We start from the raw sequence: 24436 nt of genomic DNA on the forward strand, positions 1-24436 counted from the left end.
TGTATGGTAGTGATGCTTGGTAGTGTTTCTTCTACTCTCCTTTCCCTTTGGGGTGAAATATCTCTGAAGGTATCTCTCTTGGCTCCAAGCTTCTCTGGACCAGGGGATAGGGCGTTACAGGTAAAATGCTTCCTATATTTTTCTATGTAACTGTCCTTGGATTTTCATCTCCCTGTGTTTTTGTTGCTTCTTCATTGGAGTCCAGAGCTTTCCTAGGGCTAGTTTCCTCATTTTACAGTTGTTTATTTTCTTTTTTTGAGAAAACAAGCTTTGGGACCTCCTAACCCCCCCACCCCATCTTCTTGATATCACTGCACAAGAGCAGTATTTACTTTTGTTCAGATGTTTTTTGCTCAATATAATGTTTTTTGAGATAGATTCATGTTCCTGGGTGTGAATAATTTGTTCCTTTTTATTGCCAAATGTATTTCAATATATGGATATATAACATTTAAAAAAATTCATTCTACCACTGGTGGACACTTGTTTTAATTTTTCCAATTTGGGGACATTATGAATAAAACTGCTATTTCCTGTAAAACTAGGACAATCTTGTCATTTCATGTTATTATACACTCATTGCCTTTAGGAATATATAAAGAAGTAACATTGATGGGTCATATGGAAGAAGTTTGTTTAGTTTTTAGTAGATTATGCCAAATAAATCTTCAAAGTTTTTTTTATCATATTATGGTTCTACCCAATATATTTCCATTCTAGTTGCTTCACATTCTCACAACCACTGGGTATTACATCATTTTGGTTTAAGTCATTTGTGTGGATGTGTAGTGGTATTTTGTAGCTTTAATTTGTGTTTTAATAGTGAGTATTGATGTTTCATAGCCTTGCCATTTAGATACCCCTTTTTTGATATATATGTTCAAATCTTTTGCCCCTTTTACTTTCCATTTTTATCTATATCTTGTAGATTTGACATTTTTAAGGAAACCTTTATATAATTAAGATATGAGTCATTGACTCATATATGTATTGAATTAACATTTCTCAGTGAGAGATTTGCATTTCTAATCTCTTAATGCTGCCTGCTATTTAGCAGAAGTGATTAATTTAATAAAATGTAATTTATTTATCTTTTGGTTTTATGTCTGGTGTTTCTGTACCCTGTTTAAGAAAATTTGCCCACTCCAAAGTAATGAAGATAGTATCCTGTGTTTTATTCTAAAAGCTTTATAATTTAACATATCAAACTAAGCACTATGATCTATTTCAAATTAACTTTTGTATAAGGCATAAAGTAAGTTCATATTCATGTTTCTCTACAATATCCAATTGGTCCAATGTCACTTTTTAAAAAAAGACTTTAGTTATTTATTCATGAGAGACACACAGACCGAGGCAGAAACACAGGCAGAGGGAGAAGTAGGCTCCCTGCAGGGACCTTGATGCAAGACTAATTCCAGGACCCCAGAATCACAACCTGAGCCAAAGGCAGATGCTCAACAACTGAGTCCCCCATGGGTCTCCAAGTGTCACTTTTTGAAAGACAACTCTATGCCCTATGGATTTTAGTTGTATGTTTTCATAATCAGATAACCATATAGAAGTGGGTTTTTATGCATTGAATAGATCCTGGGACAGAAAAAGAGGCATTAGTGGAAAAACTGGCAATTCTTCAATAAAATCTGGAGTTTAGTTAATAGCAATGCACCAATGTTGGCTTCTTAGTTTGACAAATGTATTCATGGGAATGTAAGATGTTAACATTAAAGGAAAATGAGTGAAGGCATATGGAAGCTTTCAGTAATATTTTTGCAAATTCTTTTTATATTAGAAATTAAGACACTGTGCTATCAATATCAGTGTAAAGGAGGAAAAATAACCAAATAAGGAGACCCACTGCTTAAAAATAAACTATTTACTCTGGAATAATTTCAAGGCTGTCAGATTCTTCTTTTCACTTGTAGGAGTCATGAGTCTCCAGATAAGTACTCCCAGCTGGAGAGACTGTATGGAACTATGAGATAGAGAGACGACATGAGCAAGAAGGGAAGAGATACTTAACAATCCCATAATCTATGCTTAGCCCAGCCTTCAAGTCATCCTTCTATGTAAGTAGACTCAGAATTCCAGACTACTGAGGCTACTGCTGATATAATGTAGAAGAGAAATCTCTAGCTGAGCCTAGTCAACTTATAGAATTATAAAAGCAACTTTTTAAGCCACTGATTTTGGGGTGGTTTATTATGCCACAATAACTAACCAAGATAAAAACTCTAATGAACAACAAGGCCAGAGGTGGGGCCATTGATCATGGAAGTTAAGAAAGAAGATATCAGTAACTGGGGAAAACAAAAGGAAACCAAATAGGGGTGCCTGGTTGGCACAATTAAGTATCTGACTGTTCATCTCAAGTCAGGTCTTGATCTTAGAGTTGTGAGTTCAAGCCTTGGGTTGGGCTTGTTAATTTAAATAAATAAATAAAAACCAAATAATCTACTATAATGCTCTGAGGGATAAATTGTATTTTTAGGAGGTACAAGAAGAAAAAAGAATAATGAATAAACACCTCTACTAGACCTGGGGGGATTCACATATCAGGTTTTCCCTCCTCAATAAAATAAATATGACAAAACATGATAAAACTTGTAGCCACATATTGAACAGTAAGCAGTGTATGACTGCTTCTTGGGAGAAGGAAAACAAACATGGTAAACCTTGTGATTGCTCCAGATTTCTTCTCAGAGATAACTTCTGAATCATGGTACAGAGACAAGGAGCTGAGACAGAGCCAATGGCCTTGCTAAGTTGAATAGATAGAGATCAAAGTTTAGGAAAACTGCCTTAGAATTTGCAGGGCAGAACACTGAAAAGTAGCGCACCCTGTGGAGAAAGCCTCAGGAATCAAAACGGGTTCCCCTGACTCTTTAGCTGAACACCTATCCACACACACATGGGTAAAGCCTCATAAAGGAAAAAAGATACAGGAACTCATAAATGTGAACAATTCCCAGTCTTCAGCAGAGTTGAGAAAAGCTTGAAATCCAGCTAGTGTGGAGACCACTTTGAACATTTTTCAAAGCGCAATTAGTAGAACCACAAGAAGGGTTGATCCTTATTAATAAGGCTAATTTATTCCCAAATAAAGGCTGCTGTAGGTCTGTCCTGCAAAAGCCTAAAAATAAGCCTACAAAAGCAAACTTCAGAACTCTGTAACAAAGAAAAACAAGATTTAAACACTCAAAACTCTTTAAAGGAAGAAAACAAAATCCAACACCCCAAAATGTAATAATCAAAATAGTCCACATATAATAAAAACATTAAGTGCATTTGGATACAGATTTAGTCAATAAAAACTGCCAGAAATAATAGAGATGATAAAATCAGCAGACTAAGGTGTTAAAGAATATGTTTTAAGTATGCTCAATATGTTTAAGATATTTTGGGAGCAGAGTGAGGGGCGAAAAGAACACATGGACAAAAGAACTGAAAGGAACTTCTAGAGATAAAAAATATAATATCTAAAAATGCAAGATTCAGTTGGTAGAATTATAAGTAGATTAGTCATTGTGGAAGAAAATATCAGTGAACTAGAATACACAGTAAAATAAACTATCCAAAGTGAAGATAAAACAAAACAAAACAGAACCTTATTACTGACCTCAGGGCACATAACAACTAGTCTAGCATGGGTGACCTAGCATAATTATAAATGTCTAGGAATTTCAGCTCAAAACAGGACAATTCTGATGAGCTATTTCACCTCCAGACTCTCTGTGGGGGTCAGGGGAAGTTATCAAGTCTATATCACATCTGATTTCTTTATCTGCCCAATCTCCTTCTTCTTCCTCCATCACAGGTGTTAATGCTATGGGTACTCCCTTATAAACTTTAAATTCTGTCTCAGAGGCCACTTCTTAGAGAACTTAAAATGTATAACAATCATTGAAAATATGTCAAAGTGGTATATAGCTAATAAGCTAATATTTGAGACAGAATGGAATGCAAGAACATACACAATTTTTAAAAGGCAGGAAAAATATGAAAAGGAAAATACACATGGGAGAAACAGAAGAGATTTAGAATATGGTTAATTTAACCCACTAATATTAAAACAATTTTATTACACAAATAATCTAATTGGTCTACTTTAAGCAGAGGGTTTATTTTGTTATTGTTCTCATTTTTTTGTTTTGTTTTATTATTTTTTTTTCTGGCTTAAGATTACAGCCATTTATTTACTCATGATTCTGTGGGTGAGCAGTTTGGGCTGGGTTCACTAGGCAATTCTTCTATTGGCCTTGCCTGGGATCATTCATGAGGATGTTAGTCATCTGATGGCTTTTGTTGGTAATTTAAACTTTAGTTTGTTAATACACAGTGAGATATTGGTTTCTGGAGTGGAATCCAGTGATTCACCATTTACATACAACACCCAGTGCTTATCACAAGTACCCTCTTGAATACCCATCACGTATCTAGCCCATTCCCCATCCACTTCCTCCATCAATCCTCAGTTTTTTTTTCTATCTTTAAGAGTCCCTTATGGTTTGTTTCCCCTCTCTCCTTTTTTCTTTCCCCCCCTTCCCATATGTTTATATGTTTTCTTTCTTAAATTCCACAGATGGGTGAGATCATATGGTATTTGTCTTTCTTTGACTGACTTATTTCACTTAGCATAATACACACTCTAGCTCCATCCATGTCATTGCTAATGGAAAGGTTTAATTTTTGATGGCTAAGTAATATTCCATTGTGTGTGTGTGCGTGCACATGTGTGTGCATCACAGATTCTTTATCTATTCATCAGGCAATGGACATTTGGGTTCTCTCCATAGTTTGGTTAAAGCAGAGGTTTAAATACAAAGATATCAATCATTATAAAGAAAATAGAAATTTTAAAGTAATCATTGTAAAAATATATCTATATATAATTTTATATATATAAATTTATATATTCACATTCCACGCTAATCACAATAAATCAGCAGTGGCTACATTAATTTCAGGATAAGTGTACTTCATGGCAAATAATATTTCCAAGGATGAAGGGAATCACTTCAAAATGATGAGAAAATCAATTCATCAATTAGAAAAACAGTTCTAACTGGGTTATACACTTAACTGCATAGCCTCAAAATATGTGAAGTAAAAATGAGCAGAATTGAAAGTAAAAATAGGCAAGTCTACAATAAGAGTTTTCAGCACTCATGGCTTAGCAATTAATGAACAATTACAGAGAAAATCTTTAGGGATGGGGGAGATTTATGAAAAGGTATCAACTATATATATATATATATATATATATATATTTATTTATTTATTTATTTATTTATAGATTTTATTTATTCATGAGAGACACAGAGAAAGAGGCAGAGACATATAGGTAGAAGGAAAGCAGGTTCCCTGCAGGGAGCCCAATGCAGGACTCGATCCTAAGACCCCAGTATCACACCCTGAGCTGAAGGCAGATGCTCAACCACTAAGCCACCCAGGTGCCCCTGTTCTAATATATTTTATAGAATATTTCACACAACTCAACAAAATGGAAATTCTTTTAACTGCACATAGAGCAACCACCAAGATAGACCATATGATGATGATCCATAAAACAAATCTCAGTGCATTTGTAAAAGTAGAAGTCATTCAGAATATGTTAAATAACAATTGGAATTAAGCTGGAAATCAATAACAGAATGCAAAATTGCTGACTATTGGAGAATTTATAACGCCCACTTCTATACAACTCATAGATAATAGAGAAAAATTACAACAGAAAATAGAAAATATTTTGAACTGAGTAGAGATGGCAAGAAAATATATCAAAATCTGTGTGATAATAATGAAGTAGAAATTTGAGGGAGATTTATCTTTGAACATTATAACTAAAAAAGAGAAAAAATAAAATAAAAATCTAAACTTTTGCCTTAATCCACAAAGAAGAAGAAGGAAGAGGAGGAAGAAAAGAGAAGGGCAAGGAGAGGGAGAATGAAGGAACTGAAAAAAAAGAGTGAATTCAATCCCAAGTAATACAGAGAGGAAGTAATAAATATGATGAGGAGATTAAAATTAGAAAGTGGCAAAATGAAATATGGAAAACAGTTTTAAAAACTCAAACCAATTGTAGATTGTATTAGAAGGTTAAAATACAAGGAAAATAGTCTGATTATCAAGGCAAAGCAAAAAGGCAAAGGAAGCATAATTTCTAATATCAACAATGAAATAGGACTATCACTAAGGGATTATCATGAGCAACTTTAAGCCAGTTTAATGACTATCTTAGATTGGCAAATTTGTTCAGGAATGCAGCTTACCAAAACTGACTCAAAATAGAGTACCTATCTCTTAATAGAATCAATTTATTTTTAATTAATGATAATTTTGGGGTCAGATAAGTTCACTGCTAATTTTGACCAAGCATTTAATGAGAGATAATACCAATTCTACAAACTCATGCTGAAATTCAGAAGATGGTAGCACTTACCAAATCATTTTGTACAGCCAACATTACTCCAATATCAAAACCAGATAATGGCATCAAAAAGAAAGAAATCTACAGTCTAATTAATATCCCTTATGATCATAGATGCAAAAACATTTTTCCTATTTTTAGCATCAAATTTAAAAATATATTGAAATGATAACATAGTTAAAGGAAGTAGAATCTGTCCCAGGAATGTAAAGTTTAACAAGTGCACTAAGGAGAGGAGAAAAAAAGCATACATCCTAGGAAAAATGAAGTAAAACTGTCTTTGTTGGTAGACAATATTATCAAGTATGCAGAAATATGCTACAATTCTACAAGCAGCTAAAAGAATGATTTTAGTAAGATTATTTGACACAAAATCAAGATGTAAAATTAATTGTATTACTGAATACTAGCAATGAAAATTGGTTATCAATTTTTTAAAGTTATGATTTTTAATAGCATGAAGCATGAAATAGTTTTTAAAAAGTACATGCAAGAATGGAAATGGAGAATTACAAAACAATGCCAAGAGAAAATGAAAAGACTTATAATGGAGAAGTATGCCATATAGATTGGAAGATTCAGTATTAAGCTTTCAATTAGACCACTCAACGTAGGTGGGAATGAAATTGGTACAATGACTTTGGAAATTGGTTTGGCAATATCTTAAAAAGTTAAGCATTTATAAATATTTACATGCTTAGGCATTTGTCCAAGAGTAATGAAAACATGTCCACACAGATACTTGTATACAAATGTTTATTAGAAGCGTTATTCAGAATGGCCAAAAACAGGAATCAGCCTATCCATCAAAACACAAATAGATAAACTCTGATATATTCATGCAATAGAATAAGAAAGACTCAATAAATGATACACGCAAAAACATGAATGAATCTCAAACTAGTGTGCTGAGTTAAAGATAATAAAGAGGGGTGCCTGGGTGGCTCAGTCTGGTAAGCATCTACCTTCAGCTCAGGTCATGATCCTTGAGTCCTGGGATCAAGTTCCGCATCAGGCTCCCTCTCCCTCTGCCCCCACCCCCAGCTCATGCTTTCTCTCTCTGTCTCTCCCTCTCTATGCTCTCTATCAAATAAATAAATAACAATCTTTTTTTTTTTTAAGAAGATATCATAGGAAACATACTGTATACTTCTGCTTGAATAGAACCCTAGAAAAGATAGAAAGGAGAACAGATGTTGTTGATGCCTGGTTGGATTAGTGACCTCCTGGCAATAAGCTCTCAGGAACATTCTATGGTGATGAGTTTATTCTATATTGTTTTTGTGATAGCTGTGTGCATGTATGCACATAGGTATATACATCTGTGAAAACTCATCAGGATGTATACCTAAAATGGGTGCATTTTATAGTACATACATTATATCTTAAAATGTAATTAAAATATAGACTATAAAAAGTAGCTTGGAATACAGGGTCTGGATGGAGAGTGAGAAGAACCATTGGAAGAAATATTTGGAATTACATGTAAATTAAGATAATGGAGGGTCTTGAATCTTAATTTTACATTTGGAGATTTTATTTTGCTTTTCATGCTGTCATAATATCAAATCCTCACATTTAGTATCAGACTCTCAACTTTGTGAATCATTTTACTCATGTATCACATAAGTAGACATCTAAAAGACTTACTTAAAAATATAGGTATATACTAAGAGATTTTACAAGGACAGATAAATTTGGCATGATAATTGAGACTGATTGTCTGAGGAATTGACCTCTGTTTGGAAATCTACTCCCAAAACTATTACAACAAAGTCGGGGGACGCCTGGGTGGCTCAGCAGTTGAGCGTCTGCCTTTGGCTCAGAGCCTGATCCTGGAGACCTGGGATCGAGTCTCACATTGGCATCCCTGCATGGAGCCTGCTTCTCCCTCTGCCTATGTCTCTGCCTCTCTCTCTCTCTCTCTCTGTGTCTCTCATAAATAAACAAATAGAATTAAAAAAAAAGAAAAAACAAAGTTGGTGAGCATAGTATAAAATAGATTTTAGTATTCTGAATAGAGTATATCTATACTGGAGTGATAAATCCTTTTCTTCTACATTTAGAAATATATATATATATAAAATATTATGTATATTATATATATATATATTCTATAGCCTTTACTGTGGGTGATAATGGACAAGCAATGAACTCTCTTTTTTAATTTATGATGATCATTCTCCGCCCTGAATTCTAAAGGGTGGCATAACTTAATAGTTTAAAAACCATTTTAAGTAAAATATATATTAATTTTATTAATTATCTTAGTAATAGTATACTTAATTACTTATGTTCCCCTTATTATAGCTTCAATTTTAGAGATAAGGAAACTATGCTTCCAAAAGGACAAGACACGAACAAAAGGGGAACAAGACATGAACAGAACTGATGTTTATTGAATATTTATTATCAGTCACCATTAAGATGTAGAATCTCTATCTGCTGTCTGAGTTAATCCACATAACATTCTTGAGGGATAAGAAATAAATGTCTCTTAATAGCTGACGAAACAGAGACAGAAGCACATGTCCAGGCTAGCACAGAATTGGTAAAGTACAGAGCAAGTGACTGAATCCAGAAGTCTGTCTTCAAAAATCTGTATGCTTCACTAATCACATACCTTATGAGAAAATTTAAAGAAAATATATCTTGAGTCCATCCATTGCAAATTTAGTTTTCTTCATTATGCATCTGCTGGTCAAACTTGATATTTCCCAACCTACTGTTCATTTCAAATTAGTTTTATAAACAAATTTTAATTAATTCTCAAGCTTGCAGATTGTTATCCATTTTATATGAGCACAGTAAATTAATGATTAATTTTATAGGGAATATGATTCAAACCAAATTCAATATTGGTGATTTTTAAATGTTTAATTTGAAATCTATTCTTTTCTATATAATTTACAGATTTTTGTAGAAACTACAGTCATAGGAACATTTTCTGACACAATTGTCCTATTTTTTAAATTTAACTTTTGACAATTGACTATAGTTTTATATTTTGGAATGTGTCTGTTTTGACTATTGGCACATAGCATGTTCTTTCTGCAGATGTCAACATTGACTTTTCTCATGTTAGAGGTATAATGGTTTCCTTCTGAGAGTCCACAACTTGAAATTCACTGCTGAGGGTCAGAGAGTCATGACTCCAAATTTATAGCTTCAGGTTCCCATAGGATGTAATCAAAGTGTCTCATATGAAGGCAGTTTTTAAAATTTATGCTCAGAATGAGTAAGTTTATAACAAGGCAGCACAAAGTAGTCTTAAAAAAGTACAGGTACACCTAAAAATTTTTGTGGGAATCCACCTGCAATTAACAAGGTCATGTTTTTTTCCACAATGCTTCATTCTACAATGGAGAATCAAGGGTGCAAACAAAGCCTTATGGAAGGAGCTTGTAATGAGGCTCTTCAATTTATACTCTCTTTTTAAGAATAAAGTGGTGGAGCTGGCCTTTGCCCACTAAAGTATTTCATTTAAATAGATTTTGATCTCTAAGTCATTGAAATGCTCTTAATTTTTAAAACAAAGTGTAAGGCTAATTAAATAATATTTAGGAATGTATTTTTCCGAGATTAGATTTGTTCTCATTTCAATAAGCTGACAATACCAGGACACCTGGGGGTGGCTCAGTGGTTGACTGTCTGCCTTTGACTCAGGTCGTGATCCTGGGTCAGATCCCAGGGTCAGTGATCAGTCCTGCAGCAGGCTCCCCGCAGGGAGCCTGCTTCTCCCTCTGTCTGTGTCTCTGCTTCTCTCTCTCTCTCTTATGAATAAATAAATAAAATCTTTAAAAAGATTTTTTATTCCTAGAGGAGAAAACAATTTCAGGCACTGTGGACCTGATACTTTTGAAATAATTTCTAATGAATTTGTGCATTGCACAAGTCTTAAAATTACTTTTTTCTTCCTTTTCAGTCTTACCTTTCATGAAATTGCAGAGTTAAAAAAATACATATTAAGCCTTAAAACAAGTGAAAAACCTCACTAATTTATCTAAAAGTTACCCAGATTTGGGCAAGACTTGTGTCATCTCATAGAGTTTTGTTTTTGTGTGCTTGTCTTCACAATGGTTCTGATCTTACAAATTAAATTAATTGCAGATGTTAATGGACCCAAGTATGTTGTTTAGTGAGAATTTATACTTTTGCAAATTTTGCCTGAAGAGGGCAGTGCTTCACCAATGGAAGGAATCTTTAAGAATAAAATTTTGGAGACTGCAGTGACCCTTGGAAAAGAACCAATTATAATTGACTCTGTACTTGGCATAACTGAACAAATAGACTTTTTACTTACTAGCAATATAGTAATGTAAAACTATATTGCTAACTATATTACTATTGTTAGGTTGTTAACATGTCACCTTTACCTATCTTGGCCTTGTTGATAATTTCAGAAAATAAATCCTTGCAATTTTAGACACTTAAAAACATTATTACAGGAACGTATATCTTAAACACATTATTCTTGTAGAGGCATGACAAAAGCTACTGTGTTTACCAGCTGAGGACAGAAATCCTTGGTGAAAGAATGGTCTTTATTAGGAAAACTCCTTAATGAATCCCTCAAAGGTCCTAGGTGAGATCAGATGAAGTGGGTATGGAAGAGAGGTAGAGGATATGGTTAAACTTTCTGTAAAAGGAAGAAAACAAACAGAACTGGGGATGCTGAGGGTACCTAGAGTCAAGAGACAGTCTGCATTCTAATTAGTTGAAATGACTGAAATGATTCAAAGTTTAGAGTTCTATAATTTATTTTTAAATTATCCACTTATAGCCTGGTAAGGTATGGCTCCCACGGTCAAGCATTTCCACAAAATCCTTTTGTTCTCAGTTGCCTTGGTGCTTGCCATTTTGGCTGAAGTAGGGATATTGACAGACCAATCAGTTTTGTGTGTTTCATTTGGTGAATAAATGAACAAAAGAAGAAATGAATCCATGATTAGTTACACTTATATACATTCTTGGAGACCACTGTTCATAATTGTACACCTTATGTTCTAATGCAGAGACCACTCAGGCCCTTGAGATGCCTAGACTGGTTCACATCTCCACTAAATAGTCCTGGAATGTTGGGCTTCTGTCTTCCCTTAGGTTTGCCTTTTGCAGTTTTCCATCTTGATTTTTCTGCGGGGCTGACAAGTGTACTTTTACCTCCAGCTGTTATATCCATAGCATCAACTGAAAAAAAAAAGCCATTGTCAAAATATATTAGATTACTTTCTTTGTTATCTTACTGAGGTCTGTGGCCCAGAAGACAGTCTTTCAGATTGCTCTGAAGAACTGTTCCAAGCTCCAAGCTCCAAGCATATAGAGGACTCTATGCAGAAAGGGGAAGGGGTGTACCTGCTTGCAAGCCGTGCTCTCCAAGGTACAATGTCATGTCACGAGGCATAATTTGTTCAGTTGAAGAAATGAAGGTTTGCTGATTTACACAGAGGTATGAGAAAGTCCCTTAGATCATCCTAATACATTATGTTTCTGTCCTATCTGATTATTCCAAAGTATTGCCTACATGCTTCTACTTGGCTGATTTTCTTGCTTTTGATGCCTCCTTGAGGTCACTTGAAATGGTCATAGAAGGCTGATGTCAATCACCTCCTATAATGCTCTATTTTAGGGCACACTAGACTGTGTCTCATTTTCTTCAGGGAACTGAAATTGCTGGTGTGAGCTGAGAACCATAGATAGTGAAAGTCATTACAGGTTGTCTAAAAATCTACTACAGTGGTGAGAGGCTGTGTGATTCTATAAATAATTTTCATAAACTTCTGCATCAGTCCTAGATTTCAGGTGCTCAACTGGCTGCTTGTTTCTCTTTTGTGGTCTTCCAGATATGTTCTTGATAGTTGAGTTTACTAAATAAGTAGGAAAAGATTCTATTTGAGGAGACTTTGGAATGATGAAGTTAGGAAGAGGAAGAAAAAAGTTTTTGGTATAAAAGACTGGGGAGGGAAGAAGTCTTGGAAAATGAAGATAATGGCAATGCTCTACATAAATAGAAAATAAGTATCAATAGTGATATGTATACTAGTATAAAATTTGCTTCAGATTAGAAGTATTGTAGAAAGAGCCATATGAATGCAATGAAAAGAAATATGAATGCCATCCTGTACCCCAGCTAATATATACAGGATTACTTAATGGATGTTGAGAAATGTGTTCTCCTGAAAATGACACTTTGATGTGTGTGTGTGTGTGTTGTTTTTTTTTTTTTTTTTTTTTTTTGCTTAACGATATATCACTGCCAAAATGAATGTTAAAGTGGAGTAAATTCAGTAAAAGTGAGCAGAACAACACATTAACATAAGTCTTAAAAATAGTTCTGTGTGTGGGAGAGAAGATGGTTTCTCTAAACTTCATTAAGCCAATTGTTGAGAAGACATCTGGAATCTGATACTAGGGAAGGCCAAGCAATACATGTGAATAGCTATTTTGTGTTAAAATGCAGCAGTTTAAGTCGGATTTGTCTGAACAAAATGCATCTTTTAGTATTTGCTCATGGGATTGCCTTGGCTTGCCCTAAGGTCCTTGGTGTGGGAAGAGAGCATGAGAGCCAGGAGATGAAGAGTAGGAGTTTAGTCTCCACACCAGAACAGAGAGACAAGTAAGTGATGGGCAGTCTGAGGCCTGCTCCTCAGACTAGATCAGTCTAGATCTGATTTACACATATGAGCAATTTTATTTTTTCTTCCAGTATTATAAACTTAATGAGGGTAACAATCGTACATTTTCTGTATCCCTATCAACTAAAATAATGGATTCAATGAAAAAAAATTAATGAATAGTTTATTTCCAAGAAATAAAATATGCAAATTTTATTGAAAGAAAAATAATTCAGAAGTAAAATATGGTAGGGATTTAATGGATTGATCTTGTGAAATATCAAAAAGTTGATGAATGTTTGCATCATTTTATTCAATGAATGATTAGGCCCCATTATGGTAAAAGAGAAAAGACATAACAACTGCCTTCAGGAAACTTAAAATCCACTGGAGCCAAGCTGTAAACAAGACACATGTTTTTTTCTGGGAACACCATATCTAATATTCCTTTACATAACAATAATTCAAAAAAAAAACAATAATTCATTGCTTATGCATGGAAAATGAAGTTTGATGGTCTTTTTTTTTTTTTTAAGTATGCTCTACTCCCAGTGTGAAGCTCAACTTGGGGCTTGAGCTCCTGACTCTGAGATCAGGACCTGAGTTGAGATCCAGAGCTGGATGCTTAAGTGACTGAGTCACCCAAGCACCCTAAAGTCTTGTATTCAATGATAAAGTGGATGGGAAAGTACATATCCCAGGAAGTTTTCATGAACCCTTATTTCTATTTTTATGATATCTGCCAAAGAACCACCACAATGTTGGTTTGGGGGCTATTGCATGATACACAAACTATGGAAATCAAAACCACCCAAAAAACAAAAGAAGATTTTTCAAACCAAACCAATAGAAGGAGACTCATTTAAGAATCTTATGCTGATGATATAATCTTTGTGGTACCTCTAACTAAATGAGCTTTCTTTCAACTGTGGTATGGGCACAAAATAGCTTGACTTTAATATACTTATAAGTTTCAATTCATTTGTTATTTCATTGCTTCATTTTGTAGGCTTTTACTGAGTATTAAAGGCCAGGGAGCAGGACATCCAGGTGGCTCAGGTGGTTAAGGGTCTGATTCTTGATCTCAGGGCTGTGAGATCGAGCCCCATGCAGGGCTCACTGCTCAGTGTAGAGTCTGCTTGAGATTCTCTCTCTTCCTCTCCCCTGCATCCCCCAACCCCACGCATGTGCATGCACTCACTCTCTCTTTAAATATATAAATACATACATACATACATACATACATACATACATAATAGCCAGGAACTGTTGTGGACAGTGTTGACTTAATGATGAATGAGACAAAAATCCTCATTCCAGGAGCTCCTATTCTAGTACATTTAGAGCCATATCTCTCTTCCCATACCACTTGTACATACATTCCGTGTCTGTTTTCTGTATTTCTGCATCTATGTAGCTTGTCCATAATGGTCACTTATTTGTATTCCCAAGGATTCTGAATATGCATGGGTCCTCAAAGCCATCATCAACTCTTTCCTAATTCTGGCTTAACTATCTCAGTTTTTATTTGTCATCTCTCCATGGGTAATCTCTTGCCTTCAATGGAGAACATTTTAAAAGGGCTAAGATTTTTTTTTTTATTATTTTCTTTTCTTCCTATTTCAAAGCCACTTTTTCATGATATATACAAATGAGTTTCTTTCAAAAAGTATGACCATGATTATATTCAATATAAGTCTCCTTGACTCTGACTCCCACTCAGATTACAGGGCACTTTCACCTCCTGTTTTACACATCCTGCCAGTGTTTGAAGCTCTACCGTGTATATTGCTTTTTTTTTCTATTCTGGAAAAAGAATAGAGATACTAAAAAATTGAGTAAATACCTGAGATGTGTCAAACAAATACATTGTCAAAAGAGGTTTTCAAAATTAAATATAATTTATGTGAGCTATTGAGAGGACTGCAAAAAATTTAATTGAGTTTTTCTTATGCAGAGTAGAGATGATAAGAAGAAATGTTTTCCCAAACCCATCTCCTATATAATTAGGAATACCTTGAAAAGTAGACATGCTCATTCTCTAGAATAAGGGACACTGAACAACTCTCATTCTTCAGCGTAGAAATTTATTTTTTTATTGAAATAAAACACTGACATACAAGACCTTAAGTACGAAAGAGGGAACTTTTGAAGGACATTATTCAAATCATAGTGAATAGGACTTAGAATTTAGTTGCAATTTTCAAAGGCTTTTCATCAGGGGAGCAAATCTGACCAAAACATCACTCCTGATTATATGTTACAGTCCCTATCCCTATCATCATCCACTCTTGAGTTATTTCACAACCCTAATGCCTCAAGTTCCCCAGACAAGAGGCTAAAGCTCAAAATGAGAATGAGGGACATGATTCAGTCACCAGTAGGTCTCTGACTTTGACTTCCTTTTTCATTTCTCATAGTCACTGAGTCCTCCAGAAATGCTTGCATATCTCTTTTACAATGCATCTCCCATTGACGTACCTTTTGATTTGCTTCCAAGTAGCCATAAAGCACCTGTATGTGAAATCTTTAAAAACATTTGTAGGGGGATCCCTGGGTGGCGCAGTGGTTTAGCGCCTGCCTTTGGCCCAGGGCGCGATCCTGGAGACCCGGGATCGAATCCCACGTCGGGCTCCCGGTGCATGGAGCCTGCTTCTCCCTCTGCCTGTGTCTCTGCCTCTCTCTCTCTCTCTGTGACTATCATAAAATAAATAAAAATTTTAAAAAATTTAAAAAAAAAAAAAAAAAAAGAACATTTGTAGGGCAGCCTCGGTGGCCCAGTGGTTTAGTGCCGTCTTTAGCCCCGGGGTGTGATCCTGGAGACCCAAGATCGAGTCTCACGTTGGGCTCCCTGCATGGAGCCTGCTTCTCCCTCTGCCTGTGTCTCTGCCTCTCTCTCTCTCTCTCTCTGTCTGTCATGAATAAATAAATAAAATCTTAAAAAAAAATTTTAACTGCATTCTCAGAAGAATGATTGTTACTAATAGAGGATAAATGGATCTGTTGAAAATGGTATTATTTTAATGAATTTTTAACATGGGAAATCAGGCAGCAATAATGCTATAAGAAAAGCAAAATGCTGCTTAAGCAATGTTAATCTAGGACATAATGCTATAAATGGAAAGAGTGAAGCCAAAAACATGTTTCCAATGCTTTTCTATGTACTGTCCTATTTACATGAGTACACAGAAAAGCTTGTCAGTGTTTATAAAGATACACAGTTGTAGTGGCCAGATTCAGGGCTGGCCCCCAGTGATTCTCACCTCTTGATACTATGGGTACCAGTGCTGAGCAGGCCCAACCTGTGATACAAGTGAGAGATTGAGGAAATTACTATACCTTTTGCTTTTCCTTCTTCAGACATTTTCTCTGGGTGTAACCAACTGCCATGTCATGAGAATCCTCAGGTAGCCTTTGGAGAGATCTGTATGACAAGGAATAGAATCCTCTTCCAACTTGCTGGGCATGTGAACAGATCTTCTTAAAAAGGATCCTCCAGCCACAGTCAAGCCTGCAGATGACAGCAGTTCTGGCTAACATCTTAGCCATAACCTAATGGGAGGTCCTGAGCCAGAACCACCCAGATAAGCCACTCCTAAATACTTATGCACAGAGGAAATAATACACTATTATTAGCTATTATTTTAAGCTTATAGGTTTTAGAATATTTGGTTATTCAGCAATAGCTAACTAGTATAAGCAGACTTATTAAAGAAGTCGCTGTAACTTTTAAGACTCTAACTTTCAACCTACTCCATTATAGATCTAAAATATATTTAAAATAGAATTTTTTTTTTCCTGACAGAATTTAACTACTTTATATGAGGTTATAACCATGAAAATACTCTATGGCAGACATATTTAAATATATCTTGCTCCTGATCTTTTTTATTTTTAACAATGCCAGCAGTCAACATAATGAGTCTTATTAGTGCAGAGTTATGAAAACTTGGTCTTAGAAATAGTTTTACAGCTTTTGATTTTAAAATACCATGAATATGTAATTCAGATGGTGTTAAATTAAAACATATCTCTTAATTCTACTATTCCCAACTTATTTAATTTTAATAAGGTATCCTTAAAATAAAAAAATATGAACCATGAATATATAGGTATAATTTATCTAAAAACACATTGATATGTATGACTAGTTTTCAACCTGCTATGCTTAATCAATTTTTTTTAAAGATTTTATTTATTTATTCATGAGAGAAACACACACACACACAGAGGCAGAGACACAGGTAGAGGGAGAAGCAGGCTCCATGCAGGAAGCCCAACATGGGACTCAATCTCAGGTCTCCAGGATCACACCCTGGACTGAAGGCAGCACTAAACCGCTGTCCCTGCTTAATCTATTTTTTAAATCCTTTTGCAAATGGTAACTAAGATGCATGGCATTCAAAGGTAAGAATCAATCTTTTTCTAAATTAGAATGATAGGCTGATATTATAGTTCATTTCTCCCTTAGCCTTTATACAGGAAAATAAATGTATCCTCATCCATCCTCCTTGCAATTGTTCTCTTTTATTCTTATTGATTTATTCAAATAAGCTGCTATAGTTCTTTCTCCCAATATACACCTCACTGGCATTATCTCTTCCCAAAGAATTTAACATATCCCTTGTAAAAGTATTATATTTAATGCCTTGTTAGGACAAATGTATATTTTAAGAATTTTGAGGACCAGTGTTTCTGAGATACAGGTGGTCACTGGAGTGAAATGTGAATCTTATCAAGAAGAAACTCAAACTCTGAAGCCTAACATAGGCAGATATTGAAATTATTTCTCTTGATCAGAAGTAATAGCTCTCACTTAGAAGCGCATTTCTCAACAAGTACTAATATTAAAAGCTGTCATTTCTTAGGTCGTTAAGAAAGATTCAACATTTTCCACAGAAATAAATGGTTGTATGTCTCCCAGATTACTTGTCAATATTAGAAATGGAGAATAATAGCATCATTTTCTTCATCTAACTTCTTAACTATTGAAAAACCATCCCAAGTCTTCTCTCAATGAGACGGTATACTGAAGATACTCAGTGCTCCTGCAGTAAAAAACAACAGGATGTTTTTTCCTGTTCACTCATTTCTGGATATTTTTCCTGTGATGCTCAAGATATTTAATTTTAACTACAATTAGGGGTAAATCAAATTGACTTGATTTTGCTACTCACCGGCTACCTTGGATATATTTCTTATTTATGTTATAGTCCATACAGTGCCATGTCTTTCTTTTAACATCTGTCCAGGAGAGAAGTGAATGTCTCCCAAGACTTACTCAGAAAAGTAAGGGCATGATTATCAATGCTGAACTGCCTTATTTTTTCTTTTTAATTTTCAATTTTTTAGTTAAATTCAATTTAATTAATAGCATATTATTAGTGTCTGAGGTAGAATTTAATGATTCATCAGTTACACATAACACCCAGTGCTCATTTTATCAATTGACTTCTTTTAATGCCCATCACTCAGTTATCCCATCCTTCCCAGCCTTCCAGCAACCCTCACTTTGTTTCCTATAGTTAAGAGTCCCTTATAGTTTGTCTTCCTCTCTGTTTTCCTCTTATTTTATTTTCCCTTCCCTTCCCCCATGTTCATCTGTTTTGTTTCTTAAATTCTACATATGAGTGAAATCATATATTTGTCTTTCTCTGTCTTATTTCACTTACCATAATACCCTCTAGTTCCAACCACGGCATTACAAATAGCAAGATTTCATTTTTTGATGGCTAATATTCCACTGGGTACATCTACTACATTTTCTTTATTCATTCATCTGTCGATGAACATCTGGGCTCTTTTCATAGTTTGCCCATGGTGGGCATTGGTGCTATAAATATTGGGGTCCTTGTGTCCCTTCTAATCACTATGTTTGTATCCTTTGTTAAATACCTAGTAGTGCAATTGCTGAGCCATAGGGTCACTCTATTTTTAAATTTTTAAGGAACCTCCATGTGGTTTTCCAGTGGTTGCACCAGTTTGCATTCCCATCAATAGTATAAGAGGGTTTCCCTTTCTCCACATCCTTGCCAACATCTGTTGTTTCCTGAGTTGCTAATTTTATAAACTCCCTTATTTTATTCAGAGAAAATAAATATTCTTAGAAAGAAAACATTGCTGCCACCAAAGCCCAGTGATATTGTCCTACTCAAAGTTATGTGAGTTATTCATTTACTCAGAATAATGTACTCTAAACTAAAATATATATATATTTTTAATATTTTATTTATTTATTCATGAGAGACACAGAGCGAGAGAGAGAGAGGCAGAGATACAGGCAGAGGGAGAAGCAGGCTCCATACAAGGAGCCTGATGTGGGACTCGATCCCGGGTCTCCAGGATCACGCCCTGGGCTGAAGGCAATGCTAAACCACTGAGCCACCCAGGCTGTCCATAACTAAAATATTTTTTTAATGTGATTTCACTTTTCCTTTCCTTCTTCTCAAGGTACAATAATCAGTCATATCTCTTAGAGGTAATGTAGGTGTTGTTATTGTTCCCATTTTGTAGATGAGAACACTTAGGCTCCAAGTGATTAAGAAATACAAGCACAGGAAATTCTTAGATAAAGAAGAATTTCATCTAAGTGTGTTGAGTGCAGTTGTAGGTGATGAGAATTATGCTCAGATTTGAGATCATTGTACTTTTCTAACATTAAAAAGACATCTACTTCTCAGTTTAAGGCAGAATGATGCTCTGGTTTCCTTACTTAAGTCATAGTCAGTGTCTCCTGGCACATACCAGTAGCCTTGGGTGTGACATGGGGTCACTGAACAGCAAAGTGCAAGAAGGAGGGGGATAGATGCCAGGTGGAGATACTGACAGGACTTTGGAGAAGGGGCAATGCTGGCACAGTGGCCAAATACAGAGCCCTTTCAGCATATTTCTACAAGATCTTTGTTCCAGGACATTGAATAAAGTGAAAAGTTTGACATCTCACGCTAATGCAGCTGGAGATTAAAAATTGTGGAGTGGAGGCATTAAGACCATCATGACCACATCTGTACATAGGTACTGGAGTGTTTGTAATCTGTGTTACATGCAAGCTCTAAGGTGTTGGAGATAAAGCTAAATAGAGAGTAATACAGGATTCAGATGGATAAGCTATACATTTGTTTAACTTATGTGGACAAGTTTTTTAATTTATTACCCACTATCACTTTCCTCAGCACAACTGTATTAATTATATTCTTTATCTCTGTTTTGGGCAGAACTAATATTAAAATTGTTCATATGAATAACACTTTGGTATATTGTAGAAATAATATTCATTTTGGTCTTTAAGTTCTTTTTAAAATTATCTTCATGAGAAATTTATGAATTCTTATTTTCAGAATTTAATTCCTCAAAGATGAATTTAAGTTCCCTTTTAAAAGTCAGATAATGATAGCTAAGCAAATTTGTTTTTGTTTTTATTAAAACATTTCTTCTTAAATCCAATAAGAGATTAAAATCAAATGTACTTTCAGTGGGTTCTATTTTGTTTTATCTTAAACATCTTAAGGTTTTCATTATTCCCAAGCAGTTAAAGATTAAATAGGGTGAACTAGACACAAAAATAACTAAATACAAGATCATACTGGCTTAAATACAAAAATGTTCATTTGGACAGTATCTTCACTTTCTATAGATTTTTCTCATGGAAGAAGCCTAAAACATCTTACAGAGATTAATATACTTGAGATTAAACTTACAATATACTCTATTCACTTTTGCATTTCTTAAAAGGCAAGATATGATCTAAATTTATTTTGAGATTTTTAATATTTAAAAGTCTATTAATAATATTCAGCAGGACAATGGAATATGCGCTGAGATGTCTTCTCGAATCAGCAGGAAAAGAAATCCAATCTAATATTGGGCAAGAATATTGAATTATGGATCCCAATATAGTCTGGATTTTTTTAAGATTCCATATCCACTTATTGAATAAATAAAAACAATGGGTGAGCTTCTGTGTCAGGTCAGAAAGATTCCATACATTCCAGACCTTATGAATTATGCAATCTAAGAAGCAGGAGAGACATTAAACAAATTAATTACATTTGGACAAATGAAAGCATTTATCAGAAAAAAAAAATGAACTATAACCACAAGGGCCAGAGAACTGTTCCTTGAGGAAGTGCTTGTAGATGAGCCCTTAAAGGTGAGGAGGAGTCACATGTGTGTGATGGAGAAAGTACAAATTAAGATCCAGAGCAGCCACTAGCTTTTGATATTCCATTAGAAGGCCAGGCTGATATGTGAGGCTACTGAGATAAGGAAGAGGGGAAAGGGAACTGAAACACCACTGGAATTATCGACAATAAGAAAGTCAAAGGAGGAACACCTTAAGGTGAAGGAGGCCTTGGTCAAAACTGACTATAAAGAGAGATGAAGGGAGATGTACACAAGTAGGTGACCACTCCTTTTGGTGGCTTGGACATCATCTGAAATGTCACCTCAGCATCTGTGACTTACCATTGATTGAGTGGTAGGTAGCAAAAAAAGCAATGAAGAGAAATACACACCACTTTTTAAATTTTTAAAAAGATTTTATTTATTTTAGAGAGGGAGAGAGCACGAGAAGGAGGAGGGGCACAGGGAGAGGGAATACCAAGCAGACTCTGCGCTGAGTGCAGAGCCTAACTGGGGCTTGATTCCACAATCCTGAGATCATGACCTGAGCCCAAATCAAGAGTCAGACACTTAACTGACTGAGCCACCAAGGTACCCCAAAATATACACCACTCTTAAGAAGTTTAGCTATGAGAAGATAAAAAAAAAGCCATTGAAAGAAAATAAGGGTAGTAGGAAGCTTTTGTTGTTTTATTTTGTACTGTTCTGAGAATGTGGTGCTACCATAGTTTCCTGTACAACATGATGAGGTCCACAGTAAGGAAAATAATGTGAACATGGTAGTAAAAGTGAAAGTGAATAACTTTCATGAATAACTTAATTATAAATAGAAGTACTGACTATGAAACTTAAGCAGAATTATGAGGGTGATCACCTCCCAATATTGTAATGTCACATAAAATCTAGAATATTTTCCATAGCACTTAAATCTTCAAAGCTAACTCCATTATTCAGGTGTACTTTAATGGTTCACAGCATAATGCCTGATTATTTTCTCTGCTTTCACCCAAGAAATGTAAAGATACTTAATAAAATCAAGTAGAAACTAACTCTCTTTAAGAAAGGAGGCTTTGTCTAGCCTGTAATTGTGTCAGATTAAATGGGTTAATAACTTCTGTTTTAGCTTGAATATAAACTCTGGATTTGGGTGTTGAGAGAGACTAACTTTCTAGACTTGCCTCCAACAGACTAGAAGTTTTTTAGACTGCTTACTTAACAAATGGGTGGACTGAAAAACAAGAACATACTCAGACTTTTGAATGAAATGTATGCCAAGATTGTTCATGTCAATCACCATGGATATAAAGACTAATTTGAAGTTAATCAAGGAGTCTCTTTTATCACTGAGACCTACGATTGCCCAATTGCTCAAAGGTCAGTATTGTTTATGTGTTGGATTAAATGATTTTCTTTCATTAATTGCTTACCATTTCATTAAACACTTAGTAACCGCTGTTTTATGAATTAAGATAATTTCATGACAGCACTGCATTAGTCCATCAGATTTATAATTTTCCATGATCATGATTCTTTCTTTTAGAATTCTGTTTTCAAAATCAGATATTGTAGCAATAAAAGAACTGGTAGAGTTGATGATTTCTAATATTAGAATTATTTGATTCAATTCAAATAGGAATTCTAAGTATAACAAAGATGAAAATTAATGGCTAATAATAAAAGTGGACAATTTAATAAATGATTAGAAAGACTGAATAGGGATCCCTGGGTGGCGCAGCGGTTTGGCGCCTGCCTTTGGCCCAGGGCGCGATCCTGGAGACCTGGGATCGAATCCCACATCGGGCTCCCTGCATGGAGCCTGCTTCTCCCTCTGCCTGTGTCTCTGCCCCTCTCTCTCTCTCTCTGTGACCATCATAAATAAATAAAAATTTAAAAAAAAAAAAAGAAAGACTGAATAGCTGAGGTCAATAAAAATAAAATAAGATTCCTCCACTTTGTTTTTTTTTTTTTTTTTTTTTTTAACAACCAAGTAAATTCCCGATGGATTGAAACTTCTAAAACTAAAAATAAACCTAGTGTTTTGGCTTTAGTTCCAATATGTAAAAAGCTAGGAAGTTGTTATTCTCATGCTTACAATAAGAAAAGGTTGGACAAAAGTAAATTTGCAACCTTTCTAGGATTCAACTGAAGTCAACGGCAGACTGATGCTCCTGGCACATCCAGATACAGAAGTCCAGATCTGGCTGTTTGGATCAGTCGCCTGAAATCATAACCTGGTAGGAGTAAACAATGACCTTTTCAATTAATTGCTGGAGACTGTGAGTTTGAGTGAGAGTCATGATATGTGAGCCCTTAGGGGAGCCCTCCTCTCACAAATTCTTCACATTAAAGACCCGAGAACATGTCCTCCCAGCTCTGACTGGGTTGATCAATCTTTGTAAAAGAAGCCCAGAGCATTTCCACCTAACACTCAAAAGGGTGTGTCATATGGGAGAGAGGAGAGAAAGGATTTTGCCTGAGCTCAATTCAGAGACTTTATCTTAGCTGGGAGAAGGCAGTTCCTCCTTGATAATATTTCAACAAAGGATAGGGCTCTAAGCAAATAAATTGGAGGAGTGCCTTGGTGGTGCAGTAGTTGTTAAGTGTGGGACTCTTGGTTTTGGCTCAGGTTGTGAACCCAGGGTGGTGAGATGGAGCCCTGTTTTGGGCTCCCTGCTGAGGGCAGAGTGGTGAAGTTTCTCTTTGTCTCTCTCTGTTCTGCCCCACCTCATATGCATACTCTCTCTCTCACTCAAATAAATAAATAAACCTTAAAAAAAATAGATTGGAAATGCCACAGCCAGGAAGGGCAGTAGAAGGCAAGGAAAAAAAGCTATATGTCTAAAAAAGGGAAAGAATCCCTTGTGAAGTGCACAGCACAGAAACAGTCCCACTAAATGGCTGAGACAATCAGAAGATTATAGAGTGCTCCCCCTTTCTCCATTCTACAACCAAACCAGTAGGGATCCAGGATAACAATAATGAGTTACAGTTGAAAGAACAGCAAGATGAAGACTTTCTTTGGGGAAAAAAGAAAAAAGTATTTAGATAAGCTGAAAGTCAAGAGTCCAGATGAAAACAAAAGCTCTAGAGAAATATGAAGCCTCAGAATCACAGCTACGGCAAACATTAAACCTGGGCCAACTGCTAGTCAGATTAACATAATACTCACACTGAGGACTGTTTACCAAGTTCGTTATTTGATACATGTCTGGCTTTCAAAGAGCAGAGTGACAAAACTTGACAAAAGGCAAGAAAAAACACACCATGAGGAGAT

The 24436-nt window shown here is 35.2% G+C and overlaps 2 long non-coding RNA genes across 2 annotated transcripts in view; one reads left to right on the forward strand and one right to left on the reverse strand.

Moving 5' to 3' along the window:
- The first annotated feature begins 1931 nt into the window (after nucleotides 1-1931).
- On the forward strand, nucleotides 1932-23563 carry LOC140631726 (uncharacterized). Its single transcript, XR_012029231.1, has 3 exons — nucleotides 1932-2069; nucleotides 22350-22536; nucleotides 23298-23563. It is a non-coding gene; the product is annotated as an uncharacterized lncRNA (long non-coding RNA).
- The window catches only part of LOC140631723 (uncharacterized), a 46908-nt gene continuing 33644 nt past the window's right edge, over nucleotides 11173-24436 (reverse strand). The window contains exons 3-4 of the long non-coding RNA XR_012029217.1: nucleotides 16381-16552; nucleotides 11173-11617 (exon numbers count right to left, since the gene is read on the reverse strand). This is a non-coding gene — a long non-coding RNA (uncharacterized lncRNA). The remainder of the gene's footprint in view (nucleotides 11618-16380; nucleotides 16553-24436) is intronic.

Source organism: Canis lupus, chromosome 4 (genome assembly GCF_048164855.1).
Source record: "Canis lupus baileyi chromosome 4, mCanLup2.hap1, whole genome shotgun sequence".
Classification (NCBI taxonomy): domain Eukaryota; kingdom Metazoa; phylum Chordata; class Mammalia; order Carnivora; family Canidae; genus Canis; species Canis lupus.